The 25,482-nt window shown below is 37.4% G+C and overlaps 1 long non-coding RNA gene across 1 annotated transcript; it reads left to right on the top strand.

Annotated features, from left to right (window-relative positions):
• The first annotated feature begins 8,123 nt into the window (after window positions 1–8,123).
• LOC121393767 lies at window positions 8,124–14,167 on the top strand. Its single transcript, XR_005961327.1, has 3 exons — window positions 8,124–11,194; window positions 13,046–13,081; window positions 13,842–14,167. It is a non-coding gene; the product is annotated as an uncharacterized LOC121393767 (long non-coding RNA).
• The last annotated feature ends 11,315 nt before the right edge of the window (window positions 14,168–25,482 follow it).

Below are 25,482 nucleotides of genomic sequence, written 5' to 3'. Positions count from 1 at the left end.
TATCTAGTTTCTATATAAAATTTGTAGAATGGCCAATGGCATAAAATGGGTGACTTGGTGCCCCCTTTACGCCACTGAGAATGGCATTTCAGTTTTTTCCATATGGATTTTTATTTGCTCTGGTAGCCAATGACATTTTGATATGATGGGGGATACCATTCAGTGACTGAACCAAATGTACAGTGGGTTGCTGACCTGTATTTACCCACTGATCAAAGCTTGCCTGCCCTTCTATAGAAACTATTCAGATGGAAAAGTATTTCTCAAAGGATTTATGGGGATCCATGCCCTGAGACTGACTTGTTGGTACTGTTGGAGTGCATTTCCATGTACTGTATACTATAGGTTATTTGTATTTTTGCAGGTGAAATGTCCTGGATAATGTGTGCAATGCCAGGCACAGAACAGGTGCAATATGAGTATTATTGCCTGTATTCCATATTTTATATATTTATATATGTAAAGTTACCAGATAATGTGTTTGTATTGATTTCTGCTGCAGAGCTTTTGAAATGCTCAGTTAGTCTATGTAATTGTTTGTGTGCCTTCTGGCTTTGTTATATCACGTTTATCTGCAAGGAATTTGTCTTCTCAGCAGGAAAAGTGGAGATTATTATCCCAGATCCAGAAAGAGAAGTGTTTCTATACAGATACATATCTGCCTGCATATATGATCACAGGTTAGTGTATACTGGCTGAGTAGCTAAAGCGCTGCAGGAAACATCATTCAGAGACAGGTTGTGCCCAGAGAAAGGAACAAGCAAGCAAGGTCGGTTAGGAAACATGTAAGGAAAACTAGGGATCAGGGCCCCAGCAGGCTTGAGGAAATCACAGTACAGTAAATTAGGTTAGGGATGGAAAATCATGAGCAGGGTACAATACAATCACATTTTGTACTACTTGAAGTCTCAGCATCCTTAAAGGCCAGATATACCATATTCATAAATATATTTCCATTTAATTACATTTTGTATAATTTTATGTAAAACATATTGGCACAGGGTTGTTTCACAAGATTGTACTTGTCTCTACATTGGCAGATATACATATAGGTGATTTTGGTTATTCTCCAATTTCTATCACAAACTCTAAAGCAGGTTACCGATGTATAGAAAACACTCGTCCACTATAGACAACAAATAAGCATTCTCCCCAGGTGTCACTTATGGTTTGATTTTCTTTGCTTGGATCTCAGGATTAACCAAGGCAGAACTCATTGGCATTCTAGCTGCATTTTCCACCACTGCTTTGGGCCTCTTTGGATGAGCTTCATAGATTTGGAACCATGAAGAGCTGTATTATACAGGCATGTATTCCTCTGCTCAAGCCGTCTTCTTCAAGGCAGTCCATTAGTGCAGTGGTTAGCAGTGTTGCCTTGCAGAGTTGTGGCCTTGGGTTTAACTCCAGCCAAGGAGTTTGTTCTCCCTGTGCTTGCTTTTCCTCCCAATCTCAAGAAACAGGAAATTTCTCCTCTATTGATAAAACTGAATTTTATCAGGAGGTAGACAAAACACATGTATTTAATAAAAGTCACTAAATTTACCCAACAGCAGTAACCCAAAGCAGCCCAAAGCAGCCAATCACAGGTAGCATTTACTGGTCACCTGTTTAAACGCATCTTATTGGTTGCCATGGGTTATTGCTCCAGTCATGTGCAAACTTAGTGCATTTATTACATATGGGGTGCTGTGTGCAAGGGGCCTATGGTATCAGATATCTGTGTTGGCAATTTAATCAGTGGGGTGTGTTCAATTGCAATTATATTACTATACGTAAAGAACACATGCACGTTATAAAGTTTGTTTTATTTAGAGTTAAATGTGAGTTAAATGTTAAATATTGGTGGCTTTAAGTTACCACTTTTTTTATTACAAATGTCCAGGGAACCTTAATAAAGACAAAAAAATTTAAATAATGCCCTACACATGTGCCCGCTGTAAAATGAATGTTACATATGTTAGGAAGTGTCTGGAGAAAACCGGTTACCCCAAAAAAAGTTTGTTAGGACTTTTGCAGGCAATCCCGCTTAAAAAAGGAAAAGTCGCAAGCGTTTTTTGAACTCTATTGCATTTTCGCCACACAGGATATGATGTAAGTGACAGAAGATTGAGGAAGATCTAGCTTCTTTTAAGCACTTCTCCTGGTCGGAGGTGGCAAGGTCAAATCTGGCAAAAGAGGTAAGGTTCAGTAAAATTTGCCACTTAGCCATTTAGTAAATCTGCCCCTAAAGGTCAGTTAGGGCGATGAGAAAAACAAGACATAGAAGTAAGCTGCTTAAACATATTTAAGCACTATATGTTTCACCCTAACACAGGGTTTTTTCAAGTGTAAAAAGTCTTGAAAAAAAACTAAAGAGTCACCATATGGGCTTAGGATAGATAGATGATAGATGATAGATAGATAGATAGATAGATAGATAGATAGATAGATAGATAGATAGATAGATAGATAGAGGTCCATGTGACAATATATGATGATATGAAGAGTATGAATAAAATGAAGACATTTATGTTTTTTATTTTTTAATCCAGCCTTGTTATACAGAACAGCATGGTATGGAACCTGTTATCCAGAATGCTCTGGACCTGGGTTTTTCCGATTAATGGATATTTCTGTAATTTGAATCTTCATACCTTAAGTCTGCTAGAAAACATGGATATTATTAAGAATTATTAATTAATAAGATATTAAATAATATGTTTTATCATAAAAAATAGCAGGGACCCTATCAGTTTATAGATTCTCAGCATCATTATACAGCCTTGTTTATTCATTAGAAATGTATAGAGAGTATTATTATTCAGAATTCAGAAACACTATAGAACAGTGTTCATAATTAGAATTAGACACCTAATATCATTAAATCACAGACTGTACAAACTAGTGTTTGGTCATTCAGGGGTATGTGCGTTTCTAATTGACTTGGGTTTCAGTAAGAAGGTGATTTGCAGGAAGAAATGCTTCCATGTATTCACTAATTAGTAAATATTCTCCTTCTTACCCAATTACTTTTATTACAGTTTCTGTGCAACAAAAGCCACACCATACTTGTAGTGATTTCCTATTTTAAATCCTCCTTAGTGTTACTGTATTGTTATGCATTAGAGGTTGGTTTTGCTTATGATATGGAGAGGGGTAAAGCTTAACATACTTGAACAAAAAGTATGGTGAAGGGGAGCAGAAGGGAAAAGATTTAGAGGCTCATTTATTATGCAGTGTAAAATGAAAATCGCTGAAAAACTGTGTAAATGGCAAATGTATCAAGGGGATCTATTTATTATGTTCTGTAAAACTAAATTCAGTGTTAAAAGCTGTGTAAAATAAAACTTATCAAGGTGTGGGATTTTTATACCATGTGAAAGCCAGATTTTCCACCGTTATTGTACACGGCTTCAGACCTGTGTAAGTAAGTTGGTAAAAGAAAAAGTGCCTAAAAAATTACACCATTTTTACAATGTTTTTTACACAGCAATGCCTGGCAAATTATTCCTCTGTTTTTTTTACACCCCATAATAAATCAAGGTGTGTTTTATTTTACCCCATGAAAACACCGCCGTTATTTTTCATTGCTTCCAGTGTAAGTCCAGTGTAAGCATAAAAAAATGTATGCTGTTTTTTACACAGCAAAGCCTGGCGATGTGTGGAGAATTATCCTGCTGTTTTTTACACCACATAATAAATATATTAATACATTAATTATAAATTAATATATTAATAATAAATACCCTTAGGGTAAATTTTTTTTTGCAATTTTGAAAACTGGGGAAAGTGACATGTAAAAAGAAAAGGAAGAAGAAATACGAGGTATTAAAAAAAAGTTGAAGAGGATAAATATAAACAAAAGGAGAGAAAAGTAAGGGAGGAGAGTAGGTAAGAGTTAGGACTAATAAAAAAAACACAGACAAAAGAAGGCAAAAGAGTATAGAGCATAGTTTTTAGACGAAAGCCAAAGAATATCAGTGAAAAGAGTGAAGTAAGAAAACATCAGATAGGTTGAACCATGATCTTGGATGTCCTGGTTCTGCCACTGCCCATACGTGTGGCCTCCAAGAGCATGGATGTTGATAGGCAGCTTTGTTGTTCCCATATTGGGCTATTTAACTCCTGCATAGCAGACATCTAAACATTGATGAATGCTGGCTACACATAATCACAACCAACATTCATCATTGTCTGAGGGAATGCCAGACATTGATGAATGTTGGGTGCATTCATCACTTACTGCTTAGTGTGTTGGTAAAATTGTAAATTGTTCTTCTCTAAACAAATATAAAATGCAATATTTAACATGCCTTAAATATATTTAAATTTGATGGACTGCTAAATCCTTCACCTGTTGCTCATCCCATACCATAGACAAATGGGATAGAAACAAGAGATCAGCTTCATAAACTGCTAAGTGCAAGCTCTCTGACCCTAAGTACAAATAAATGATGCACTGTAGCTCTACAGTGAATATGTGGTCATATTTGGTTCATATCCATAGGTGACCCCTGTCAAGAAGATGCAATATATTAGCTTCACAGTTCACATAAAAAGCTTATTGCTTCAAATATACGTGGGAATCTATTGATGCACAAAACCACAAAATTATAGGATCATGAGAGTGTACAAAATTTACATGGGAAACATCTTTAATATTGAGTAACTGGCATAAACAGCTAACAGTTATAATAGACTCTCTTCTAGTCCCATCTCTCTCATCCATACTTATTCTCAGGTGCTCACCATACTTCTCACCAGTGCCCTCTGCATTGAGATAGTTCATGAGACTAACCTGAGTTCACAGCTGTTACCCGAACAGATAACATGTATGCCAGTGTAACTAAGCCATAACAGGTGTCAGAACTGCCCGTGCAAGCTTAGCTAACTGCCTTTCACCTCTGAGGGGAGATACAGGCCTACCAACCAGACTTTGCCAGGGAAATTCCTTGCTTCTGGGATCCTGGTTTCTCCATCCAACATGTTTTTAGGCCAAAGGCACTTTTCTTTTGTCCTTACCAAAGTAGATATAGTCTTTAGAGTTTTGGACCTCCCCATCAGCTGAAATCCTAATCAAGGTCCAACATTATGCTACCCTCAGGCTATCCAAATTAAGAAGTAACACTTCAGTGCAGAAAATTGATTATATGCAACTACTAGATAATATTAGATTTTTGAGGTAGCTCAATGGGAGGCTCAAGGTTACCAGGTAATCACATGCTCAACGATTAAACTTGAGTCTGGCTGAACACAAAATAACATAAGAAGAAATACATGCAGCTGGGTGTAAGTTGTAGCTGTGTAAGCAATTTGTTGTAAATATGATATGGGTGCACACTTACAGAGACCTTCATGTGCTTGCAATTCATTTGCTGCAACATGTGGTGCCTGTAGGCACATCCCAAGTCATTTCAAGTCAAAGCAGGCATCAAGTACAGGGCTCCATTACATTTAAGCTTCCTGCATCTTAATCTTCTTACTATATATATATATATATATATACACACACACCATAATCAGGGTGAAAGTAGGGGTTTTACTCTGTACCTGCTTTAAAGATTTAATGATGACTTATATGGCATGCATCAAACAGACTGAGGAAATTATGGAAACCCCTAAAAGAGAGCAGCTAAATTATCTACTAAAGAGATGAATATTTGAATGAATAAATTATAGTTTCTTATAGGATAGGATTCTGACCTCAGTTCTCCACTTGATAGTTGGTGTTTAACTTCATTACTCTTTCTCTCTGGCTATATTACAGGTATGGAACCTGCATAACGGATCATTCTGTCATTTGAATCTTCATACATTTAAGTCTGCTAGAAAACATGGAAACATTAAATAAACCCAATAGGCTAATTTTGCTTCCAATAAGGATTAATTATATCTTAGTTTGGATCAAGTACATGGTACTGTTTTATTATCACAGAGAAAAGGTGAATAATTTTGAAAAATTTGATTATTTGGATAAAATGAAGACTGTGGCAGTCAGCCTTTCCATAGTTCAGAGCTTTCTGGATAACTGGTTTCCAGGTAACAGATTCCATACCTGTATTCTCATTTACAGTCATAAAATTCTTAAACATAAATGTTCATAAGTTCTATACCGGCATATTCACTTTGCTCTTTCAAGATGGTGTTAAAGCTATTGAATGTGTGTCTGTATATATCTTGATCTTTACTGATAAGAAATGTAAATATATGCCAAAGAAATTACAAGGTGGGTCAGTGGTCTAAACTGAAGTAGTGACAGACAGAAAGTTACCTTAGGAGCCATTTTATGAACTGAAATAGATATTCAGTACAAGGAACTTCTTTACAAAAAAATTATTTCATGGTTAGACATAGGCAGTGATTTTATGATTTCTAAGTAAAATAGTATTTCCCAGCTGTCTTTAAATCCGATCATTAAAGTACACAAGGAACTATTCCTCTATTCTCCACTGGTTGGTGGCCATATTATACTTCCATAGAACACAGTTCTTTTGTCACTGTGCTGTGCTATTGTGAATACTGTTCCCTAGAAACTACCGCAAAAAGATTTGACAATTACTAATGCAATGGATAAGAAACAGCAAAGAGAAGTCCTGCAAGCATTCAGACTATTCTTTGCATGTTCATACGAATTTATTCATGTATACTGGAGAAGTAATATTTGATCTGATAATGTAGTCTTAGTTAGAGAGTTAAAAGCAAAGTGCCTCCTGGTTGTCATATAATGTCAGTTTCACAAAAATGTTGTGAAATGCTCATATTTTTGAAGCAACATTCAAACACAGTATATCTGAGACACCTATATTTTAATCAGGAAGAAAAGTCGTAGAAATTATGTAATATTTTCTAAAACCATAATAAGCTACTTAGCATAGAGTCCCATAAGGCACACAAATCGCCGATCTTATCTGTCTCACTCTAGCTATTCCAGAAAGAAATCACTAGGCGATTTGAGCTGGATAGTTGATGTATGTATTGTTGGATCAGAGCCTGACCTGAAATTGATATATTTTGGAAAAGAAAATATTACCTTTCAATACCATTATTTAAGATCATGAAGAAGCAATGATCAAGATAAATAGCCGCGCTGTCTCCGTCAGGGAAGCAGAGGAAATTTGTCTTGCTTCCCATGGCTACTGCTTGTGACCTTAGGCCGATCACAATTTTCCTTGGCTCTGAAAATTCCCGTTTGCATTCACTGTCAGCACTAATTAGTAATAAAGTTATTATTACAGTCATCAGGAATGGGGTATAGCAGCAGTAGCTTCATTCATGCAGCAGCTGCTCTTGAAGAATCAACAAACGATTCTTCCCAGTTTAGAATGTGTGATGGCTTCATTATCATCTATATGGACCTCAGCCGAAACCATTGGCAGATTTGTACCTCCGATTTAATCCAGAAACAATTCACGAGTTTTTATCACTGTTCTTTTGTATTTTTACTCTCTTTAATTAAGTGGAATAAATATTCCTGTTGTTTTTTTTTTTTTTCAAGGTTTCAAGGCTACAGTATAAAGAGGATGCAGCTTCGAGCCAAAAAGTAAGTTAAGGACAAAAATAACACAGTGAATTATAATGGGTTCACGTATTCACCACATTTTTTTTAAACTATTTTGCATTTTTTTGTTTAATAAAAAAATATAAAATGCTTGCTTCAGTTAATGTACACATTGAGGCTGTTACAGAGCATGGGTTCTCACCCTTTTTTCTCCAGTGCTTTAAAGGCTTATCACAGTCAACATCCAAACCTCAACTACTTTAAGGGGCAAATTCATTAAGGGTTGAATTTCGAAGTTAAAAATACTTCGAAATTCGACTCTCGAATTGAAATCCTTCGACTTCGAATATCGAAGTCGAAGGATTTAGCGCTAATCCTGCGATCGATCGATCGGAGGATTTTTCGTTCGATCGAACGATTAAATCCTTCGAATCGAACGATTCGAAGGATTTTAATCCAACGATCGAAGGAAAATCCTTCGATCAAAAAAAAGTTAGCAAACCTATGGGGACCTTCCCCATAGGCTAACATTGACTTCGGTAGGTTTTATCTGCCGAAGTAGGGGGTCGAAGTTTTTTTTAAAGGGAAAGTACTTTGACTATCGAATGGTCGAATAGTCGAACGATTTTTCGTTCGATTCGTTCGATTTCGTTCGAATTCGAACGAATTTAACCAATTCGATGGTCGAAGTACCCAAAAAATACTTAGAAATTCGAATTTTTTTCATTCGAATCCTTCACTCGAGCTTAGTGAATCGGCCCCTAAAAGTCTCTACCATAACATCAATTAGGGCCAAAAACATTACTGTTATATATTTGTTTATATTACCTTATCTGCAACCAAAGTATTTTGGTCTTGCTCTTCTGCTATTAAATTTTGATTACGGAGACAATCTGACACAGGACAAGAAGAGATTAACTCTTAACTAAATTGGAACAGCGAGTGCTATATATGAGGAGTATTTCACTTTTAAGCATATCTCAAAAGTATAACAATGTGAGAAACACTGAAACACTTTCTCACATAGCCATCCCTATCGTCATACAGAGCCCTCCTGCTGTCTTGCACTTTCAAGCGATATAAAAAAACTAGACAGGACCCAGTGCATTGTAGCAATTTCCATTCACAGACTGAATCAGCAGTTTATTGCCCCGTGCGTGGGGCCATCCGACGGGGCCATCCTACTTCAATGTGGACATATCGGGGAGAGATCCGCTCGTTTGGCGACATCGCCAAACGAGCGGATCTCTACGTATATGGCCACCTTTAAGCTGCTTTTATAATCAGAATGATGGGGCTCTCCCTTGCCCCTAATCTGTACGTTAACAATTGTCTGCTGTTGTGGTCTACTGGCCAGAGTTGAATGGGGCTCATTTATAAACACTGGACAAATTTGCAACCGGGCAGCAACCAATCAGTGACTGGCCTTTTTCAGCCACCTGCAGGTTGAGCAATGAAAGCAAACCTTTGACTGGTTGTCATGGGTTACTGCTCAGGTGCAAATTTGCCCAGTGCATATAAATGAGCCCCACTGTGTTCTGATGGATTAACCTTTTGGACACCACTTGCCTAGCAGATGCAGCAGTGGTTGTAAAACTGAGTCTGATGATAAAAATAGTGGGCACGATAAAGAAAAAAAAGGCAGTCTTCCTGAAGATTTCTCACAGCTTGCACTACTGAAAGCATGCAGTCTTTTCCCAATTCTCTTAATCCAATATGGAGATACAGTACTGACTACAGTATGACTATATCCACAGCTGGTGGTTGGGGCTAAAGATCAGTCAATCAGACCTCAAGCCAGGTTCACATTTTGATATATTTTTAAATGCTGCATGTATCTGCTGAAGCCAGGTTCAAGCTATAGGATCCATGCTGAACAAGTTTCCACAACATAAAAACAACCCACATTCATAGCGCTGAATGTTTTTCATCTGTTCAGTGCTTGGATACTTTAAAAGTAGGAGGGAATTTAGAGATACTGAAAGTGGTGATGTTGTTTTAGTAGGATTTTCAAATACACTTAATTAGATTCCAGTGGCAATAAATGTCATGGCAACAGCTGGTTCAAAGATCCATGCTGATTGCAAATGCCAACTTACTATGTATTCTCTATGCATGATTTGATAGTACAAATAGAGAGTAGGTGGGTCCAGAATATAGTAAGGGGCTAGGGATTAGAAAGAATTAAGGTCTGTCATTTAAATAAAATATCTTCACTTTCAGCAGCAGAAACATTCTGCAGTGCCAATAATGTAAATATCATTGGTATCATTTCAAATCTTCAGCATATTTTTACCAGTCTCATTCACAGTCTATACACTATACAAAACAGGCCCCATCCCCTGCCCAGACTGTGAAGGGGCAATAGATGGCAACCCGAGTTCTCTCTACTTCGTCAATAGGTGTAACTGTGTGCGATGCATATGAACAGACTGGTGGGAAACATTGGCATTTTACGCCAAAAGGTTTAAGTGCAAGGAGAGGCTTTCGACACAAGAACTTTTTTTCATTGCCAAATTGTTTCCCCCACTTGAGGTGCACGCTAATAAACCAACATTCCAGTTGGGGGAAACAGTACTATTTTAGGCAAAAAAATTCCGAAAGCGAGTGTAGCCCTTTAGGTTTTCTTTGCAAAAAAGCTTATTCACTTTTCATTTTTATTTCCAAAGAATGGAATAGTTTTTCATTGGGTGATCCAGCTTAATCAAAGAAAAAGGCAGAAGAAGACATTTTCCTGCAATTAAACTAGATTGCTGATCTCCTGCAGGCTATCTGCGACCTTACCTGTTAGGGTAAGGGCACACCTGGCGATTTGGGGAGATTCGTATTCCGAAGTCGCCTGAAGTTTCCTCGTGAGGCAATACGAAGGGCCGCGTGTGCCATGCCACAGGTGACTTTTCATTATAGCTGGCGCAAGACACAGGGAAGGCATTTGGGGAGATTAGTCGCCGCCAGGCGACTAAATCTCCCCGAATCGCCAGGTGTGCCCTTACCCTTAAGAAGGGATACATTACCCTCAATTAACATACAATACTGCTTTAACCAGTGGTTTTACAATACACAGATCCTTTTGTATAACTGAAGAATTAAACGTTTCCCAGTGATTTTCATGGTACCTTTGTGACTGGTATATTGAATCATTGGGCTTGGACTGTATTACCTTTTTTTTTTTTAACAATCCTTTATTTAGGTAAATTTCAAGAAAGGGGGGAACAGAAAGAAAAAAAGGGGGGGGTAGAAGGGGGCAACAAGTTCAGGTTTCCATAATATTCGTAAAAATATACACAGCAAAGAATTCAAATAACAATGTAGCAGGTAAACAGCAAGTTATTACTGTACTCGAACTTTTCATACATGCAATGTCTTCTACAGTATATATCTAGACCTCATATAGGTGTAGTATTATAAGGCCAAGTCACTGTTAAGGTCACATTATTACTGTATTCCCACCTAAGAAGTTAAGATTTCCGAGACTGGACAGAATGAGGGTGAAGACCCTAATCAGCCTTATGAATTTACTATTAGTTGTTTTGACAAAAATAAATCCATGGTTACCATGTCTCCCAATATGCCTTGCTTTGGTTGTGAGTGAGAAGGGTAATCTCTTCCATTTGTCTCACTTCCTCAACTTTCAGTAACCATTCTCCTATTGACGGAGCTTCGATTGATTTCCATTTTCGGGGTATTAAAGCTTTAGCTGATTGCATGAGGTGCAAGGTAAGTGGGTCTTTTATTAGATTTTTATTATCGTGATGTATATTAAATAAAATGGATTCTGGTCTATCTTGCGAGAAGTTAGATTGTGTTACGGCATTGACTGTCTCTAATACCTCTTTCCAAAATGATTGTAAAATAGAACAAGTTATCCACACATGAGTATGATTCCCTTCAGCAAGATCACACCTCCAACATAATCCCGAACTATTAGGGTACATTTTTCGTAACTTCATAGGCGTATAGTGCCATCGAGTAACCAACTTATAAATTGCTTCTCTCGTTTTGGCAGCCTTATTCGTTTTGTATATTAGTTTAAAAATGTCAGTCGACATTTTATCTGAAAATACAAAGTTTAACTCCCTAGTCGTTGATGGTTCGGGCTCGTGCCTTTTGCTTCAATTAGTAATTTATATGTTTTGGAAAGAGGTTTGGTAATCTCTATTGATGAGGACGCCAACGTCTCCCAGGAAATTTCAGATCTCTTCCAATCTCTAAGCGTAATTGAACGAATAAATACATGTAACTGATTATAGCTCCAAATATCCCTGGGATGGCATCCCCATCTCTTTTGTATCTCTGCCAAAGCAATGATTTTCCCATTTTTAATTAAGTCACTTATTTTGGTCACCTTTGAGCCCCAATGTCCCCATCTTTGGAAAGCCCCTTTTTCCATGCTTGGTGGGGGGATTGAAGGTCAATGGCTGTAATATATAAGGATACATACTGTAGTTAAATTGTAAGTAAATTTATTTTTGTGCCATTCTCTAAGTGTAGCACCTATTAATGGATGCTGTAAAATCTCCTTCGGGACAAATTCCAAATCAGTCCATAGGTTGTTGATTAATGGATAACCCACTGTCCCTTGTTCTAAAATCCGCCAGTCTTTATTTCGTATTCCCTCTCTCCAATATAGTAAATATAGTAAAGATATGAATCGGGCAGGCCGAGACCACCTTTCTCTTTCGGAGATATGAGGAGAGTATGTTTTAGCCTAGGGTTTTTCCCATTCCAAATAAATCTGGAGATCATAGATTTGACAGATTTAAAGAATGCCTGAGGGACTGTAATCGGAAGAGCTTGGATAAGATATAAAAGTTTGGGCGTAAAGGTCATCTTAATGGCTTGCAGTCTACCCGACCAAGATAGTTTAAGTTTCTCCCAATTCACTAACAATTTCTGCAAAGAGGTCAGAAGTGGCAAGTAGTTATCCTGATAAAGTTGTTCCATATCTGCCCTTAAATGTATCCTTAAGTATTTAATGGAGGGCTCCGCCCATTTAAATGGGAAGCTAGATTTTAATTCCTGAACCCTAGAAAGAGGTAAGTTTACATTTAGAATCTCTGATTTTGTGTAATTGACCTTAAAATTAGAATAAACTCCAAATTCCTTCATGAGAGCTATTACCTTAGGAAGAGAAGTATAAGGCTTTGTTAAGCATAAGAGCAGGTCATCCGCGAATGCAATACATTTGTATTCTACACCAGTCGCTATTATTCCTGAGATATCAGTGTCACGTCTAATGTGAGAAAGTAAAATTTCCATAACCAAAATAAAAAGTAGAGGCGATAAGGGACACCCTTGTCTTGTTCCATTGCAAATTGTAACCTTGGGGGATAAAGTACCATTAACTCTTATCCTAGCGGTGGGGTTCTGATATAGTGCCAGAATTCTATTTATTATTGCTGGGCCAAACCCAAAAGCATACAGTGTTTTTTTAAGAAAGACCCAGGAGACCCTATTGAATGCCTTTTCAGCATCCGTGGTGAGCAGAATAGTTGGCAGACCACTTTTTTTGTGCATATTTCATCAGGGATATGATCTTAAAAATATTGTCTTTTCCTTCCCTTTTAGGAGTGAATCCGGCCTGGTCTGTATGAATAAATTCAGGTAAGTATCTCTTAATTCTGTTGCTTAGAATCTTGGCATATATTTTCATATCAATATTGATCAAAGAAATTGGCCTGTAGCTCGGGCATAATTGTGGGTCTTTATTTGGTTTAGGAATTATAGTTATGTGTGCCTCCTGTGCTTGAGGGTGAAAATCCGTATTATCAGAAATACTATTAAAATAATCGCAGAGTTGTGGGGTAATGACATCTTTAAATGTCTTGTAAAATAGAGCAATATAGCCGTCAGGGCCCGGGCTTTTTCCTGTTGGTAAGGAATCTATGCAGTCCTGTATTTCTGCTTTTTCAAAAGGGGCGTCCAAGAAATCTCTATTTTCTTGTGAAAGTTTATGTATGCCTGCCTCCTCCAGAAATTGTTCCATTTTGAACATAGTTTCGGGTTTTGGGGGTGATGTGTTCAGTTTGTATAGTGATTGATAGTATCTCTGAAATGCCGCAGCTATTCTCTTAGTATCATAATGAATGGTACCATCTTTGTCTTTAATTGACATGATCTGTGTTTGTGGTTGAATCTTTTTAATGGCCCTTGCAAAGAACTTATTACATTTATCCCCAAGTTCATAGTATTTTTGTTTGGACCTCATATAACTCTTCTGTACCCTATGATTTAAAAGTGATCTAAGTTGTAACCGTTTGCTTTCTAAAACCAGAAGTGTTTTATGGGCAATAGTCTCTTTGTGAGATTGTTCCAAAATTGCTATATCTTTTAAAAGGTCTAATATTTCTTTTTCTTTCTTTAGGTTACTACCCATAGACATTAATTTACCACGCAGGACACACTTAACGGTTTCCCACAGTGTTACTGGAGAAATGTCTGGTGTATCGTTGGTTTGGATTATGTTTTCTATCCAGGACTGTATCTGTTCCCTTCTCTTTTCAGTATGTAATAAGAATTCATTAAGGCGCCATGTAAATTCTGATCGTAACGTTTTAGGGATAGAGAATTTGTCCAATACCGGAGAATGGTCTGATACTAAGAGAGGACCGATGTCAGCCTTCGTGAACAATCTCAACCAATGATGAGATATAAAGATGTAATCAATTCTCGAATAAACTAAGTGAACTTTAGAAAAGTGTGTGTAGTCTTTTTTTGGTGGGTTCAGTATTCTCCAAATGTCAATCAATTGCAAATCAGATAACATCCTTTTTAGTTATTTTAATGCTTTATACGATACACTCGTTTTCTGAGAGGATGAGTCTACAAGTGGGTTCAGAGTTACATTAAGATCACCTCCTAGGATGACAAGACCTTCTTTGAAGTTTTCCAAAACTTTTAAGAAATGCTTCAAATATGTTATTTGTCCTGAATTGGGTACATAAACGTTAGCAATCGTACATATTTGATCAACTAACTTCCCTTTGACTATGACATATCGTCCTTCTTTGTCCGTAATTGTCTCCATCTGTTTAAATGGTAGATCCTTATGTATTAAAGTCATCACTCCTAGAGTTTTTTTATCGGGATTATTACTCGCATAAATATGAGGGTAATGATGTAGTACCAACTTAGGTGCATGGTTTTCTTTAAAATGGGTCTCCTGTAACATTACTATCATAGCATTTTGTTTTCTACATTGGTGAAAGACCTGTGATCTTTTAACTGGTTCGTTAATACCATTCACATTTAATGAAAAGATGATGCCATCCATGTTAGATTCTTTAGCCATGATCATTACTCTGGAAATGAAGCCCATTAGTATATAGTAGCTTACACTCATTGTAAACCTGCCAAGGGAGAGTAGGAAACCTGGGGGTAAAGTAGGGGGAAAAAAAGTGTCTCACATCATGAAAGGGGTGAAAGGAAGTGTTGGTGGTAAATATATGCCGCAATAGACTTATCAGGGGAAAGTCCCTGGGCTGTGGTGGAAGGGCTGCGGCTCGGGTGTAAGCAACCACCATGTTGGGGGCGAGTGGTTGAGCGGAGCTGAGAGGAGCTGTCAGGGGCCTTGATATCACTTAAGTAACATCCATCAAACTGACCCCAGGACAGCCAGCTATGTAGCAGCGATGGGAATGGATGATAACATCTAAATACACAATAATAGCAATAACATAAGCAGACAGCAGAATATCACATAATGATGCAATAGCAGTCGTCAACTGTAAACAATGTAATAACTATTGGGGTTTTTTATTTTTTTTTTGTTTTTTTTTTGTTTTTTCATAACTTTCAAAATTTCTTCACACAATGACATTGACAACTTAACTTAATGTGGAAGAAGTGCAGATCTCTCCTTATTTCTGGTTACGAGCGGGATGAATGGCAATACCAGGTATCTCAGGTTACAGTTCCATGAATAGCGAATAAAGTCTCGACCTGAAAAAGAATGCAAAAACATCTCTGGCTTACCAAGTCACATCACCAAAAGTTCCCGTCGAACATTATCATCCTTGCAACGTCGATAGCAAAGTGGGTGTCAATTCAGCGGAGATCTTGTCCTGTCCCTGGGTGTCCTGGGTTTCATAGGCGTTCTCTTTGAGTTGGGGGTGTGCGACCATTCCCCTTGGAGGTCGAAGGAGAGCTCGAGAATTGTATTTCTATCAGGCAACCAACCTGGCAATTCCATTGTTGGCAAGTGTAATTTTGCCAAAAAATTAGCAGTGTCCATAGGTCCTCTGAGTATTGCAGTCGTCCCATCCTTCGTGGCAGTCAGAGAAAAGGGATATCCCCACCTGTACTGGATGTTGTGTTCACGTAGCTTATCAGTGATTGGTCTTAGCAATTTCCTCTTAAGGAGTGTAGTTCTCGATAAATCCTGGAAGAGTTTGATATTATATTCTTCGTATGATAACTGGTTAACTTCTCTAGCCTTGTTCAAAATCTCTTCTTTTAGAGGGAAATCATGCACAGCACAATATGTCCCTTGGTGCGTTTAAAGGGGCCGCTTTAGGTTTAAGAACTCTATGAGCTCGGTCGATTTTGATGGCAGTGTCAGGGTCTCTTTTCAGGATAGAGTTGAAAATGTGGAGTAGTGTGTCCTTTATCTCTTCGTTTTGGACAGATTCAGGGATTCCTCTCACCCTTATATTACTGCGTCTACTCCTATTTTCCTGATCTTCCAACTGACGTTGGAGGTCCTGAATAACTGCATCGTGCTGTTTCACATGCTTGTATATGGTCTGCTGTCTATCAAGGCTTTTGGAAGCATTAGTTTCCAGGCAGTCAGTGCGTGCAGCAATAGACAACATATCTTTTTTAATATCATGTATTTCCTCCCTGATTGCCATGGTAACCTCCTGCAGCATTTCTTTAATGTCAGCCTTTGAGGGTAATTTAGCAATATAAGAGTGGATATCTACCTCCTCTTCCAGATCGCTTTCTGCCTCAGACAGTTCTCTGTTGGAATCTGCTTCTTCCTCACACGCAGCTCGTGCGGCCGCCATCTTGGATTCCATGCGGCTTGACTTTTTCTGCAGGAACAGCGGCGCTATGTCTCTGGTAGGCTGCTGTGACTTTTTCCCCAGGGTCTTCTCTTTGTCCGGTTTAGATTTGTGTAGTTTCCCCATCGTTTGCAGTGTCGGTTAAGGCTGTCCTGGGAAAGTTTTCATGGAGCCTCAGAGCTATGCAGCCATCACGCTCCGTGTCAGACCACGCCCCGACTGTATTACCTTTAAGGGTTTACAAATGGTAGTGAATTTGCTAGCACTCAGTTGTACTGAAAAAGCCACTGTTATGGGCATCCACAAATAGGGGCAAGGGAGAGCACTTGCCCTCCCCCAGGCCCAGATTTGTGGCGAGGTCTAGGGCGGAAAATTTCCATGGGCGGCATGCTGCCCAGATGCATTCTGAGGAACACAGGGGACCTGCGTTAAGCCGGCACTAAGACAATGCAGCCTAGGGTCGCCGAAGAGGGAAATCCAGGCCTGGTGATTCAAACCTGAACTGCAGCTGTTTCAAACCTGCTGTTTATAGATTCCATCTCACTGTTTAAGTCCCGCTACAGTAAAACATGGAGTGGATAGGCTAGAGTGCCTAGCAGTATATCCAATCACTGTGTAGTTGTACACGATTGGATAAATTAGAAGGATTCACTCTGTAGCCTATCCAAACCCTGTGCAGCTATACCATGACTTAAAGGAACAGTTCAGTATAAAAATAAAAACTGAATAAATAAATAGGCTGTGCAAAATAAAAAATGTTTCTAATATAGTTAGTTAGGCAAAAATGTAATCTATAAAGGCTGGAGTGACTGGATTTCTAACATAATAGCCAAAGCTTTCTAACTCTGAGTTACTTGGCGACTATAAGGGGGGACACATGGGACATAAATGTTCAGTGAGTCTACAATTGATCCTCAGCATTCAGCTCAGATTCAAAAGCAACAGTTATGACCCATTTGCCCCCCCCTCAAGTCTCTGATTGGTTACTGCCTGGTAACCAATTAGTGGAAACTAAGAGAGCTGAAAAGCAGGAAGTAGTGTTGGGCTATTATGTTAGATATCCAGTCACTCCAGCCTTTATACATAACATTTTTGGCTAACTAACTATATTAGAAACATTTTTTTATTTTGCACAGCCTATCTATTTACCCAGTCTTTTTTTCTATACTGAACAATTCCTTTAAACTGAGGGGAAGATGAGCAGTTTCTGCACATGAAATAAATTAATAGTATTAAAGTTTATTTTCAGTGAAAACTCCTGATATGTAATCTTCTAATGTCTTGTGTATGTGTGTGCCTGCCAAAAAACATGTGTGTGTTTTACTTAGTATACCTAATTCTGGATTTGTGTGTTAGGACTTGACCCAGATCTCTTTGTGTGCTGCCTAAAGTATTCTGTATTAGTGCTCTTGCTGAATATTGTCACAACTTGTCTTCCTGTGTAGGCACCATTGTTATTGGGACTGTATTTTTCTGTTACGTTTTCTGGAGTTTTCTGGTATTTTCAACCATAGAATGATAGAGGTGTGAACAATAGAGGTGTCACGGGTGTGAACAATGCAGGTTAGATTACAAGTTTGAAATTTACTATCTGAATTTGAGGTATAAACAATGCAGAGGCCAATTAATCTCTTTACTGATATCTTTTAAATCTTACACAAGGCAAGCAGACGCAGCAGGCTGACTTTCATGTGGGGGCCACACAATGGGGGGGGGTCGAGGGCTGCCAGTTGGACAGCTCTTGTCTAAGGAATCAAATGAATGTCTCCTCCAAATAATGCAGTTTTTTTCTTCTAAATGCAGATGTGTGTCCATCTCAGGCTAGTGTCACACGTAACATTTCTTGGCCTCAACCCAACTGCTAATGTCTCTGCATTGAGAGGGCACTGTGTCAGCACAAATGCATGTTTTCACTCCAAAATCTGCTCAGTGTGTATGCCCCCAGGCCAACACTGTGCCTGTCAATGAAGAGGCAAAAGTGAGTGGGTTTGAGCATATGGGACATTTCTCAATAATCTGAGACTAGTTAGTGCAAGTGTGTCAGCAGATGCAAATGCATACGTAAGACAAACTAAGGTTACTGCCCATTGCATTTGATGCACTGGCTCACCTGCTAATACATTATGTGTGTGTGTCCAATCCAAGGCATGGATTTGATTGCGAAGTGGATAAAGATGGCTACATTAGCTCAGAGTTATGAATCAGTGTAGCTTATAACCTCCCCACACACACACTATTATATAATTCGCTCTAAACGGCATTTCTTTTCCCCATCAGGCTAGTTAACTCCATAATCATTTTAGCTGTTTAGTAGTTCTCTCTTTAAAGTAAACAAACAAATCCAATTTCTAGATTTGTGTATTTGCCACCAAAATATTTCTAGACGTTTTATTTGTGATGCTTTTACCTACTTGTCCCACCCTTTTCTGTGGATAGCCATGGCCACTGGGATATGTGGTGCTTTTGACTTGTTTATTCGACAATCGATCACATGTTTTTACTTATGAGGCAATAAGTTGCACTGTACATCAACTTATATACTGGGAGGGAATCTCAGTCCAGTGAGTATCCGCACTCCAAGGCCAAAGTGTATAAACGGGGTGCTCGGTTAAATTATGTATATATCCACAAACATCAAGGAACCGGCACACCCATGTATAAATAATTCACTTTTTTATTATTATATCATGATCCAACATTTCGGTCCTCGTTGGGATCCTTGAAAAAGGTCCCAATGAGGACCAAAACGTTGGATTATTATATAATAATAAAAAAGTGAATTATTTATTCATAGGTGTGCCGGTTCCTTGATGTTCGTGGATATATACATATATATATATATATATATATATATATATATATATATATATACATCATATATATATCACCTCCAATTAACGTGTACATTTCTTACATAAGTGAATACAACTGGCTATGGGTTATAGTTTATTAACCCCAACTGTTCCAATGCAGAGCAAGATAATGCCTTTCCTTTGTCCCCAGAGATTTCCCTCTATAAAGTGACAGAGATCTATAGGGTGCCGTTTGTCCCAAATACATTCTGTATACAAAACTATCCCTAATACACAGAATTCATGTCTCTCATGGCATATAAGAGATAAATACACAGATAAAAACATATACAAAAGACTTATTTCTATTAAAGAATGAGAACAAAATCTGGTTAGTGCACAAAAGGATGTCATTATATCACAAACTCCATTCTGTACATTTTAACAAGCAATCTGTCTCACAAATGTATAACCTCCATGTAACGGACACACTTATGTGCAAAGTTACTTACAGAATGTATTATGAAAAAAAAAAGTTGGACATAATATATAATAGTGTAACTAACTAGTGCATGTCAAGCTAGATTTGAATGACGAAATAGATATTTGTGACAAAAAGCAAGATTTTATAGTACAGGATTCCTTCTTTCCACAAAATGAAATCTCAGTTTCACAAAACTGATAAAATATCCATTCTGTGAAGCAATACTGTCAGTCATATTCCTGAACCAATAAGAACAAAGCTTATTGCCATATAACAAACAAGATGAAAAGTTGCTAGCTTTGCTCAACATGGCTGCAGCATCACTAAGGCATAGTATGTGGCCTACTATAGAGGGTGCCCTCTAATGTCCCCTGTGCTGCATAGTAATAAACATGAACAAACATTTCTGAAAAGGGCTGCTGTTAAACACTACAGATTCATAATTGGAAGTTCTTACAAATGGCTGAGAAATATAATGCTGCACTTATAATGATTGTAGAGAAAGAAAAGTATGCAAAACATAAATATGATAATTTTAGTTGATATGGCTATTCTTAAGGTGGCCATAGACGTAACAATTATGATCTTTCTTGGAAAAGATCTTTCCAAGAAAGATTGTTCATTTCAATACACATGTGTAGAGCTGAATCGTCATATATACAGATAGATATACAGGTAGAAACAATAGAATTCTACCTGTATCTGACGATTTAGCACTAACAAAGGCTGATGTTTGGGTCCAACTTTTTTTTTATACATAATTCATTCTGTAAGTAACTGTACACATAAGTGCATCTTTTACATGGATTTTATACATTTGTGAGACAGATTGATTGTTAAAATGTACAGAATGGGGTTTGTAATATAATGACATCCTTTTGTGCGCTAACCAGATTTTGTTCTCATTCTTGAATAGTCTAATAGTCTTAATAGTCTTTAATAAGTCTTTTGTATATTTGTTTTATCTTTGTATATGATCACAAATACTTATACACCATGAGAGACATTCATTCTGTGTACTAGGGATAATTTTGTATACAGAATGGATTTGGGACAAACGGCACCCCATAGAGATCAAGCCCCATGCAGCGAGACCTCGGTAGTAGACCCATTAAACAGGCCCCGGCACAAATGGACAGCTAATGGTATTTAAATTGGCAGCAAGGGGGAAGTGGAAATAAACGAGAGTTTTATTGCAACATCTTGGCAGAAAACAGCAGACAGGGATATGTTATATTTCATAATTTTATCTATGCCTGCCTTCCAAAATACATTATATTATTTCTATACTTTCCCCCGTACTCTCCATAAGGTTCTTTACCTTGACTAACTCTTCCATGTCATTCTTCAGATTGTGCTACAATCCACCAAGCTATAAGTTTTTTTTTAGTTTACTCAATATCGTTTTTCTCTATATATTCATTCCCATTGCTCTAAAGAAAAATACAAGATTACAGCAAGAAATTGTAAGTACTTGAAGAAAAATAGATACAAATATCTGTTCAGAAAACTCCTCTGCATAAAGCCTCCTATTGCTTGGTATACACCTATAGGTTACAGTCAAGTTAAATGAACACAAAAGAAATACAAAGGAACCTATTTCCCCTACTTTGCATAATGTAACCCTAACTCCTTGGATTAAGATCTTTCTCTATAACCCGTAACAGAAATTCTTGTAAACTCTTAAGATTTGATTGCAGGGAATTGACTGATTTTGAGTATTGTTCTTATGGAAATGTGCTTTTGATTTCAGCCTTGAGAGATATGGGTATAAATATGATTTGTTTCTGAAATCCCTGTCTGTCTGTGCTCCTAGGTCTCAGCTGTTCTTCTGCAGCTACACAGAAATAATAATGATGAATGACATTTTACATTATTTTGTCAGCCTCTGTTAAATTTGATCCCAGACTTGCCAAGACACATTTGGGGTGGCAATGGGGAGGAGGGGGTGTTTGGGGAGATGGAAGAATAGGGATTATAGCCTGGTTGTATAAAGACATCTTTGTATTTACAGTAACAAGAAGGATATTTTAAATATAAAGCAGTGCTAGGATATTAATCTTGATATGTGCCATTACAGGGTCTGTGCCAAAATTTACTCTAAAAATTATTTTTGGGCAGGAGTTTTGATGCGGTTGGCACTCAGATGTTTATGGGAATGAGCAACCTAATTGGAAAGAAGGTGCCAAGGAAAATTGTGAACACTATGTCAAAATCATTTGACATCTTTAATCCTCAGTAGGATTTTGGTGCACGGTTAATAGGACTGAAAAGCACTGCACCGCACTCTTTAATTGCATATAATCCATGTATCACCATACAACCTTTGCCTATAAATCCTTTTGTCTTCTTATTACTTCTCCATATATCACTATTGTTCGTTGAAATGACTGTCCTTCCACGTACCTTAAATAACCCTCCATCTGGCAAATGCCAGATGGAGGTTTTATATAAATTTCTTACTAGCACTAAAACCCAAATTATTTCACAGGCATACAGAATGTCCACTTGCAGAAATAATTTTAATTAAGATTTTAATAAAATTGATTTTTTTAATAAAATAGATTCTTTTCCTTTTTCCAGTAAGAGTTACTTTGAGGTGAATTTTTAAATTGAAAAAATTCAAATTTTGAGCTATTTTTGTGTAATTCGACTAGTGAATAGTTCAAATACGATTAGAATTTGCAAAAAATTCGAAAATCGGAATTTATCATGCACTGTCTTTAAAATTTCGACTTCAACCATTCACCATCTATTACCTGCGGAATTGCTGTTTTAGCCTATGGGGGGCCTCCTAGAACCTATTGGTGGACTTTGAAAAATCAACGTTTTTTGGGGAAAAAAAAAAAATCGAATTTGAACAAATGGGTTATTCCTTCGATTCGAACGGTTCGAATACGGACCTATTCGATTGAAAACGGAACTATTAGTCCCAAGAAAACATAGGGGCACATTTACTAAGGGTCGAATTTCGAAGATAAAAAACTTCGATATTCGATCATCTAATTTGATACTTCAATAGTCTATGTATTTTTTTGATCTAAAACGTCCGTTCGATCTATCGATTAAATCGTTCGAATCGAACGATTCGAATGATTTCACAAAAAAATACTACTCAAAACTTAGCTAAACACTAGGTTATAGGAGGTACCCCATAGGCTAAACAGCAATTCGGCAGGTTTAAGGTGGCAAAGTGTAGAATTCTAAGTTTTTTAAAGAGATTTTATTTCAAATGGTGGAATTTTCGATGGTCTAAGGACCCAAAAAATAACTTAGAAATCCAAAGTTTTTGCATTCGAAAATTCACTTCGACCCTTAGTAAATGGGCCCCTTAGAGTTAATTTTGGTTGGTCTCTTTGAATTCGAATTTCGAAGTTTTCAATTTGAAATTCAACCCTTGATAAATATACCCCTATGAGTTACTCTTGATTTATGTAGTTTTAACTCAATCTAAATAGTAAATATTGCTATTTTTCTAACAGATTCTGAATTGTGTCAATAGGTGAAAACTATCAGTAGAGAAAGTCCTTGGAAAATGGCACTGCTGCAAAGCTACCAGACGGAATTTAAATCAACTTTCTCATGCAACAGATTACCCCTTAAGGTCCTCTTTATTTTAGCTGAAGGTTCCACGTTTTTAAAAAAAACTGCTTATGTAAAAGACTTATTTATAGCTGTTTTGCTGTAACTGGTTCAAGTATGCTGGTCATTTAGAACAATGTAACTGGATGGAGCCCAGTTTTTAAATAATACAGATATATACAACTATATAATAATGTCACTGAAATATCTACCTATGTGCCTATCTCAGCACCAGAGGTTGCCAATTAGTCTTGTTATACCCAGGCAGAATTAATATCTTTGGTATTTGTTTAGTGCATTGTTATAGCTACAAGTACACTCTTGTTTTGGCAGTGACCAGTGAAAGAGAAGGTTGCTTCATGCAAGTGGAAACAAAGATAATAATAGAAAAATAGAAAATCATGGTGCAAATAGTACAAAACTAACAGTATGAACTTAAAGGGGCCCGGAGATTTTGCTATTAACACAGCTTGCAGTATGAAGAGGAAATGGTTCACAATGCTTGGACTCAATGAGAAATAATCCCCTAAATCCACTATACTAATGAGATGGACATGTAGAGCTAGCAACATCATGGGTACAGAATAAACAAAGCATGTAGTCTGTTGGAAAACCTGTCTCACTAGTCTGGAAACATATTAAATAATTGCAGCTTGTGACAACTAAAATCCAAAAAACAGAAAAGAACTTGTAAAATACAGTTTACACATATGTAAAGAATAAAGTTCTCCATAAATACACCAAAATCAACTTACTTATAGACACAGTAAACTCAATGTAAAGGGTTCCATGGTTGCTAGTAAGTGTTCTCTCTTCCTGAGATCTGGGAGATGTTTACTAGTGATGGACGTATTTGCGCCGTTTCGCTTCGCCGAAAAATTCGCGAATTTCGCGCCCGTTTTTGACGCCGGCGCCTGTTTTTTCAACGCCGGCGCCCGTTTTTTCGAAAATTCGCCTATCACTAATGTTTACCTTTAGGGTAAGGCCACACGAGGAGATTCGGGGAGATTTTGTCGCCTGGCAACAAATCGCCTTGTCTTTTGAGCAACTATCTCCCCGAACTGCCAGGCGACAAAATCTCCCCGAATCTCCTTGTGTGGCCTTATCCTAAAGCCTGCCTTGTGTTTTAGACTTCAATGAAAGTTTGATCCAAATCAAAAAGATAAGTCTGTCAAAGTGATTCGTTGGATCAAGGCAGAGTTGGCCTTTTCTATCCAAGAAGACTAGTGTTCTGTTGCAATCTGTGTTTTGTAAGAGCTGTAATCTGAAAATTTGGTGTGACAAGGCCATTTGTACTACGAATTTGCATCCCTACCTGGGGGGGTAATACTGAAGCATGATACAATACAATTTATATGTGAGCAGTTAGATCCAGCTTTTTATTGGAGGCTGCATTAAAAAGTGTTTTATGAAGCTGCCGTGGATCATTTTTATTCTGATTAAGTAGGACATTTGCAGTAGGATGAAAGCATATAGTGTTCATCAGACCATAGAATTGCAGTATCCTATTAATGTCTGGATGAGCCTTATAGTGCTTCATTTTGTGCTTACCCAACAAACAAAAGCCCATCATTTAAAATACCCCTTATATAAACTATACTTTAGAGCGTTAAGAAAATTAATGTGCCAGCCCAAGAAGAACTACTACAGTAATTCAAGAAGCTCTTAAAACTTGGGAATGTGACCTGCATGACTGAGCACTATATCAAAAATTCTGAAACCCAAAATGTTGTTCTCTAGCATATAGGCTTCCTACTGCACCAGATAATCTCAACCTAAAGGGCAACTTCATTAAAATTGGAGATCGCTATTTTTCCTCCGTAAGAGAAAATGGTAGAGATAAAATGTATTCTCAAGTTTATGCAACTTTGAGTTGTTAAAACTCAAATATCAAATGAAAAATATTGAATATTGAATTAAACATTGAATCAAATGAAAACTTACTTTAAACCTTCTATACAAGTGAAGTGTATCTTCAGCATTTAAATAACTTTAATTGTTTTTTTCACATTTTTTTTAAACATTTGAGATGTTACAGCCTCACTGAAAATTAAATGGAATGTATACCTATCTTTTTTACATGAACTCAGTCATTTGGGGTTATATTTGACAAGTGCACTATCTGGGCTGCCAAAAACAATG

This window comes from Xenopus laevis, chromosome 1L, assembly GCF_017654675.1.
Source record: "Xenopus laevis strain J_2021 chromosome 1L, Xenopus_laevis_v10.1, whole genome shotgun sequence".
Lineage (NCBI taxonomy): Eukaryota > Metazoa > Chordata > Amphibia > Anura > Pipidae > Xenopus > Xenopus laevis.
This window is presented reverse-complemented; position numbering and strand designations above follow the sequence as displayed.